An 8,199-nucleotide genomic window follows, 5' to 3' on the forward strand; every position below is an offset into this window, starting at 1 on the left:
TTCGAGTAAGGGTCATATTTGGGCCTTTGTTGCCCCATGTAATTCACCTGTTCCTCAGACATAGCAGACATAGGACATCTATCAGTAGTATGATCAGAATAGGAACAAATAGAGCATACCTGAGGTGTTGCCTTAATGCCATTGCCTAAGGCATTCATTAACATGTCAATCTTTCTTTCCACAGCCACCATTTGGTTCCTTGAATCGACTTCATACACTCCTCGTCCTCTTGTACGTTTATCCCTTGTGTAGAATTGTCTATTGTTGTCGGCCAAATCATCAATCAGATTATATGCTTCTTGACCGGTTTTATTCATGAAAGTCCCTCCACACGCAGAATCAACGCTGCCCCTATTAGCTATGTCCAATCCATCATAGAAAAATTGGACAAGGTCATTAAGACTGAAGTTGTGATGGGGACACTTCCTCTGCAACTCTTGAAATTCCTCCCATGCCTCATATAGTGTATCTCCATCCTTTTGAGTGAAGTTTTGAATCTCCCTCCTTAGTCGTTTTGTCAGTTGAGCGGGCCGGGGAAATATTGTTTCAGAAACTTCTTAACCATTTCATCCCAAGTTGTGATGATACCTGCAGGTAACGAGTACAACCAACGTTTTGCATCATCTTTTAAAGAAAAGGGAAATAGAAGTAACCTGAGTCCTTCTGGTTGGATGTTCTGAATGGTTTGCAGCTTGCAAATATCTAAGAATTCCCTAATGTGAACATTAGGATCCTCAGATGGTGTGCCAGAGTACTTAGGCAACGAGTTAAGGAGCTGCACAGGAATGGAGAAGGCTTCATTGCCCGGTGGTGTGTAAGCTATGCATGAGGGGGATTCTGAAGCTGTCGGAACAAAAGCATCCTTCAATGCCATGTCGAGTCTTGGGGGTTCCTCTTCGTCCTCGTGAATTGAATGCGCAGGTGAGTTTGGTGGTGTGTTCTCCTCCTCCTCCCCTTGTGAGGAAGTAGAACCCGCCGTTGTGTCGTGAATTGGCAAACTAGTTCCCTTCGTTTGCTTCCTATTCGACTTGCAAGTGCGTTCTATCTCTGAATCCAAGCGGGTAAGATTTCCTTGAGCAGTTCTACGAGTAAGCATACACCTAAAAACACAAACAAAGAAACACTAAGTAAGAAACTAAAACAAAAATCAAATTAAATAAACTAGTAGAAGCAATTAGAATAAAAGTAATCCCCGGCGACACGGCGCCAAAAATTGATAGCTAAATTAAAATCTATTGATTTTCCTTATTCTCCTGCAAATATGTCAATCGTAGTATAGAGAAATAAGGGTCTCCCGCAGAGGATTAAGTTAAACTAAGTGCTTCAACAAAAGTCACAAAAACGTGACTGCAGTTCCTACTGAACAGAAGTCAAAAGAAAAACTACGAATCTAACCAAAACAACCCAGAAAAATATGAAAATTTACAGAGACGTACTAGACACACAAGTCGTCCAGTACACAAAATTTGGTAAATTTCGGAGTTGATTTTCTATGGAAATAAAATACAGAAAAACAGATAACAGAAAGAAAAACGAAATTGAAGCAGATTTGAAGTTGGTTGATATCAAGATAATGAAACTAGCTAGGAAGGAAGTATCCACCCCCAACAATCACAAACAACACACTTTGTCCAATTTACTACCAATTAACTTAGTTGAAGACACTCAGATTGGCTCGGTACGTTTGAACACAACCTATTACTCTTTCTTACTTTGTACGCTAGCTAGGCAGGAAGTGCTCTACACCTAGACTATTCCCAAGCAATGCAACCTAAAGGTACGCTTATTAGATTAAACATGCAGAGATCATTAAGTCTAAAAAGAGTTTGAGCAATCACTAGGCATCGCAAATAACTTAGAGCCTTGCTAAACCTAGGGTTTTGTTTACTTGCTAGTGAAAACTATAACAATTACTTCTCTAGACAATTTGAGGAATCCAACTATTGATCCAGGCATCAAACAATCAAAGTATTAGAACCCTAGCATGCATACTAAGTAGGCCTCCAAAGCACACAAACATAGAATTCATCAATGAGAAATCGGTAAACAAAACCTCAACTTTATTAATTGGAAAACAAATTGAATGTCAAGGCATGTTATGGATCATGCCTAGGGGCTTCAACTGCCCCCTAACTACTGGAAATTTAGTTACACATAATGGGAATCAAAAACACAAAGGAGTTCATGGAGAAAAAAGAAAACAAAAATCAGAAAATTGGAAAATACGGATCAACGATCGATCTCGGGAATTTCAACGATCGATCGTTTCTGGCAAGGTTGTAGTTCTTCTTCTTCTCAAGCTCTTGTGCGTCTATGCTTCTTCGTATGTGAGATTGTCTTTTCTTGAACGTCCAAGGAGAGATTTTATTCAGTTTATAACTCTTTCCTTCTTTCCTTTTGGGACTCTAACTCCTTGATTAATGTTCTAATGTTCTGATTGATTTAGGATTCATTGACATCCTTCTATCCAATAGGAGCAGCCAAGAGAATTAATTGCTGAATATCTTTTCCTTCATATTGCCTTAAGCTTCCTTGATTCATCAAGAGTCCACAATTCTCCATCAATTGCACATATCTCCTTCCTTTTGCTCTTATTTCTTTCCTTACTTCGGAAAACCTAATAAACATAAAAACAACTAAATTAACCAGAAAATAAGATAAACTAACAAAGTAAATATGGGAATTAACATCATTATTATCGCATAATTATGCTCCTATCAGAGGTCATTTTGGTGGGAGGAGGACAGCTTTCAAGATTCTTCAATCCGGTTTCTTTTGGCCTACATTATTTCAGGATTGCCATACCTTTGTTCTTCAATGTGATAGATGCCAAAGGACCGGGAATATATCCTCCAAGGACCAAATGCCTCTCACTAACATTATGGGAGTTGAGATTTTTGATTGTTGGGGCATTGACTTTATGGGACCCTTTCTGAAGTCTCATGGGAATGAATATATCATAGTTGCGGCTGATTACGTTTCAAAGTGGGTTGAAGCCAAGGCCACACGGAAGAATGATTCCAAGCTAGTCACTAAGTTCTTAAAGGAGCATATTTTCTCTCAATTTGGGACTCCTAGGATTATCATTAGTGATGGTGGGACACATTTTATCAACTGGACTTTTGATGCTTTGTTGAAGAAATACGGGGTCAAGCATAAGGTTGCCACACCTTACCATCCTCAAACCTCTGGTCAAGTGAAGGTGTCAAATAGGGAGATTAAACGGATATTGGAAAAGACGGTCAACTCTTCTAGAAAGGATTGGGCCATTAAACTTGATGATGCTTTATGGGCCTATCGGACCGCATATAAGACCCCTATCGGCATGTCTCCCTTCCGTTTATGCTATGGAAAGAATTGTCACCTTCCGGTCGAGCTTGAGCACAAAGCTATGTGGCCTATCAAATTTTTGAATTTTGACTTGGAAGCAAGTGGTGAGAAGCAGAAGCTTGATCTTTGTGAGTTGGAGGAGATTCGGGAAGAGGCATATGAAAGTGCCAAATTGTTTAAGGGGAAGACCAAGGTGATACATGATCGACACTTGGTGAAGAAGACATTTCTTCCCAAGAAAAAGGTTCTCCTATACAATTCTAGGCTCAAGCTATTTCCCGAGAAGTTGAGGTCTAGGTGGAGCGGTCCATTTGAAGTTTTCCCACATGGCGCTATAGCAATCAAGAACCTCAATGGTGGGGAACCTTTCAAGGTAAATGGGCACCGATTGAAGCCCTATATGGACTCTACCTTTGACTCTCAAGAGGAGGTGATCATCCTCCAAGATGTTCCTTGACTCACTCTCTTGACATATGGACCGGCAATGAATAAAACAAAATAATAATACGAAATAATGCTTGAGTATTCGCTAATTTCAAGATAGTTAGAGCTATAAGCACACGTAAATTGCGTGTGAATCAACTACATCATATATCTTTGCCATCCATATTATCTTTGTTTCATGGTTTGATTGATCAATGTAATTAGTTTAATTTAGATTAGAAATAAAAACAATTCGAAAACCCCTTTTCTTTGTATTTTTTATAAATATTGTATACTTGTAATTAATATTTCTTTCTTTGACGTTTAAATGACAGAAGCACCCTCAATCTCCAGATAGAACGATCCCTACTTGCTATATACTAACAATTGTCAACAGGGTTAATTTTGAGAACTCAATTCGAGTCCATCAATTTTTTGTGCCGTTACCGGGGATTGAAAAGTCTTTTTACAGTTGTTGCTTCAATATTGTATATAACTAGAAAGCGTGCCCGCGCTTTTCTGCGGGAATTTATATGTCATTGTTTAACAAAGTAATCGCATTTACAAATGATAATATGATTGATTTTATAAGATTACACAGTGGAATATTTATGTTTAGTAATGAAGAAAAATTTTGCTCAAGAAAAAATTGAATACCAATTGTTTTCATGTACACACAAATTTTAATTTGAACTTATTGATTTTGGTGGAGAAATCCGTGTAACATGGTCTAACATGTTTAGCTATATGATTAAAACATGTTATACGAATTTCTCTCACTAGAATCAATAAGTTGAAATCAAAATTTGTGTGTACATTTTACTAAAACAATGAGTGAAAGAAGATAATGAGAAGTGTGTGATGGATGTCGGCTTCAAGATAGCGAGCTGATGAAAAACCGCTTTGAGATTTCCTTCTTGTTTAAACCAGTATCTGCAAGGTAGAATAGTTGATCCTCAAATTTGACAATTCATATTTAAGAAATTTTCTTGAATGTAGTTGATGTTTTTTTGCAATGTAGTTGAAGAAAAGACTACAAAAGAGTAGTAATCTTTGAATTCCTTTTTGTATTCATAGATTTAAAAGATAAAAGCAATGGCGAAAATCGTATGTCCCAGTTTTTAATTTGAATGTCATCTCTGGAGAGCTTTTCTTTGCCAAATGTTGTGACTCTTGTCTTAAACCTGTAACAGCAAAGTAAGCACATAACAGTAAATTTGGCGTATACATCAATTTCAATGGTTAACGTGATCAATACTATCAATTACATAAATGTATATGTCTTACTCAGATGTCCAAAATATGAGAGCTTGTTTCGATTACAGTAATGGATACATCATGTTTAACAGAAGGGTATAACTTGGCTTCATCCTCAAGTATAGAGTCATGGAGTTCTTTAGAAGACTCCATACTTGTTGGACAGCTACAAACAACTATAAAATGCAAAATTCGAAGAATCACATCAATCAAACTACTTGATCAATCATGAAAATAAATTCAAGATTCAATCACCAAGAAATTGAATTAGTTTACCTTAGTATTGGACTGCTGAGGTTGATGATTTCGTTGAGAGGTTCATGTTCCCCTCTTCTTCTTTTCTTCCTTCTTCTTCTGTTTTCTTCTTCCAGATACAAAGAATAATAGATTTATTGGTATTGATAGAATTCAAAGATGTAGCTAAGAAATTTGATTCCATGCATACTATAGGAATTACCTGCGAGGATGAGTGATGTGGGCCTTGGAATGCAGAGGATTTGTTTGTGATTTGAAGTATCAGAGAAGTTAGGAAATCAGACATGATGGTGATGTGATGGTAGTGTCAAAAAGTTAGTATGATTCGAGTTAAGATGATTATGGGGATTGCATTAGAGACGGACAAATTAGCTTGATGGATTTCTCACCAGATTCAATAACTTCAAATCAAACAAACTTTCCTTTCTTTATGGACATGAGTTCAGGCCCTGCAAGGTAAAATAGCTGATGATCAAATTTCAGGCCCAGATTCAATAACTTCAAATCAAACAAACTTTCCTTTCTTTATGGACATGAGTTCAGGCCCTGCAAGGTAAAATAGTTGATGATCAAATTTTAGAATTGATATCACTTTACATGATTTAACTTCTAAGTATCTCGCATCTAACTATGTGTATCATTGCTGCTGTTACATGTACATACTTGTCCTAAATGGATAACCTCTATTTAGCAAATTATAACCAATAAATAAAAGTAAAACCAACACAGGGACCGTACTGATATGCAAAAATGCATGATCTTTTAGAGCTGCTTCCTCAAGATTCAAAGACTCACAGTTCGAATGCAAAAAGGTCGTTCAGATTCCAGATTCACATATTTCAAACAAAAAACGATCTCTAACATGGATTGATTCCGCAGAAACAAATAGTGAGACTCTAAAACAAACATCAAATACAGATTGATTTCATACAAACAGATAGTTCAATTCTAAAACAAATATAAATTTTGGAGGATCAAAGATTGAAGGAGGAGTACCAAGTGTAGGATCCACTTGTTTTCTTTCAAGCAAGTGAGAGCTTCTCGTCTTTCTCTTCTCCTTCTTTTCTTTCTTCCCCCATTCTATTCTCCCTCTTTTTCTCTGTGCGTTCCACGAACAACAAAATCCGAAAAGAAAAAAGATTTTGATCAGGTCTAATGAAATAGAAACCCAAACTCTATCAAGCTCTGATGAATAGCTAAACCTGATAATCTGGAAGAGTTAACGTTATCTAGAAGAACCCAAACTCTATGAAGCTTTGATCAATCACTAAACCCGATAATCTGGAACAGCCAATGTTGCTATGGATAGAAGATTCTGTCGGTGTAGATAGAGACTTCTAGATCGGTGTAGATACAGGCTTCTGTCGTATGTACCGAAGGCGAAGCGCATATAATCCCTCTGGAGCACTCTGTGTGAAATCTGGAATCATCACTAAGGTTCCTTTTGTCTGGATTTGAACTGTTTGGTGGTATATCATCTTCTACTTTGAACTTTATTTGGCTCGGCTATGAACAGTAACGGCTTATGAACAGTTAACCAACGTTTTATATATAGTAAATTGTAAATTGTAAAATTATTTTGTATTTTCGTTGGTGATGGTGTTTGATAGATTTAGAATTTGATTATGAGTTTGAAATCATAACGGGAATAGGTGAAGTCTCTTTTGTTAATATTGTCCTAAACCCCTTATTGGTGCCTAATTCAGGTCTCTTAAGGTTGAGGGCGGTCTTTATTAACACTTGTTGAACTGTCCTCACACTTATGACCTTTCTTATCTAAGTAAGTATAGCCTATGTGGAATGGTGTCTAGAAAGGGAATAACATTCATGACGGGTTGTTGAATCCAGAAGTGCTTTCAAATGTGCCTAAACCACTATGTAGGAGTAGCTCATGCCAAAATGGATTCTGCCTCTCATGTTCGTCCTCCCCCACCTGGCCATTTCAGTAAGGTTGCCCAAAAGATTTGAAAAGAAGTTTGTGTCTAGGTGACTATACTTGGGCCGCAATTTCAACCTTAATTTTAGGGTTATAATTGAATTTTGATTCTTGTTGAATGCTTGAAGTAACGAAAATACACTTGTAAAACTTTTTCTACCCCATAAAATACTTGTAAATTCGTGTGATATGTATACTTAGAGAAATTATACTTGTATTTTTCATTACTTACACTTCACTAACTTATTCTTTAAATGCCCAGTCCTACTTTTGAATGTGACCAATCAAGGACAAGAAGGATAAGCAATTGAAGCGTACCTGACACCCCATTAGTTTTGGTCCACTATATCAAAAAGTTAACCAGACGACAAACGATCTCTGTCATCTGAATCAATCCTAAACTGTTGTCTTTGCTGTTGCCGTACTCTATTGAGCAATCAGATGACAGAAAATTTTATGGTCGTTTGTTGTCTGATGAAATCATCATAACTCTCAGATCCGTTAACATGAAATGAGACAACAAAAAAGTGTAGATAAAAGTGAAAAGAAACAATAGCAAAATTTGACTATCATGGTTTGAAACCTATTTCAAAGACAATAAACATGATATTTCTATTGTCTGAATGAACCAAAGAATAAGTAATGAGAACTTTTTTGTTGTCTATATTGAGCTTTAATTATAGTTTCCTGTTGTTGTAATAAATTTGTAATGAAAATTAACTGTCGTTTTATATGACGAAAAGTGACAAATAATTGTTGTAAAAATAATGTTCAACAGTCAGTTTTATGTTGTCTGAAATTACATAGAACCGTAAATGATATACCCATGTCCAAAACTTTTGTTGTCTGTCTTGACTCTCTTTAACAGTTTATTATTGTTGTCTTTTCATTCCAAAAACAATTATAGGACAACAGATTTAAACTTCTATCCTACTGTTTTTCAGTTGCTCCAACATATTGTTCTTCAAGTTTGTTGTTGCCTTGTATTTCGGACGATA

At 36.5% G+C, this 8,199-nt stretch overlaps 1 long non-coding RNA gene and 1 other non-coding gene across 2 annotated transcripts; one reads left to right on the forward strand and one right to left on the reverse strand.

Annotated features, from left to right (window-relative positions):
* Positions 1-405: 405 nt before the first annotated feature.
* LOC133741643 (small nucleolar RNA R71) lies at positions 406-512 on the forward strand. The gene has a single exon (XR_009862076.1). It is a non-coding gene; the product is annotated as a small nucleolar RNA R71 (small nucleolar RNA).
* Positions 513-4,415: 3,903 nt separating this feature from the next.
* Positions 4,416-5,634, reverse strand: LOC133740830 (uncharacterized). Its single transcript, XR_009861452.1, has 4 exons — positions 5,468-5,634; positions 5,287-5,371; positions 5,041-5,186; positions 4,416-4,937 (listed from the first exon to the last, which is right to left on the reverse strand). It is a non-coding gene; the product is annotated as an uncharacterized LOC133740830 (long non-coding RNA).
* Positions 5,635-8,199: the final 2,565 nt, after the last annotated feature.

Source organism: Rosa rugosa, chromosome 3 (assembly GCF_958449725.1).
Source record: "Rosa rugosa chromosome 3, drRosRugo1.1, whole genome shotgun sequence".
NCBI classification, from domain to species: domain Eukaryota; kingdom Viridiplantae; phylum Streptophyta; class Magnoliopsida; order Rosales; family Rosaceae; genus Rosa; species Rosa rugosa.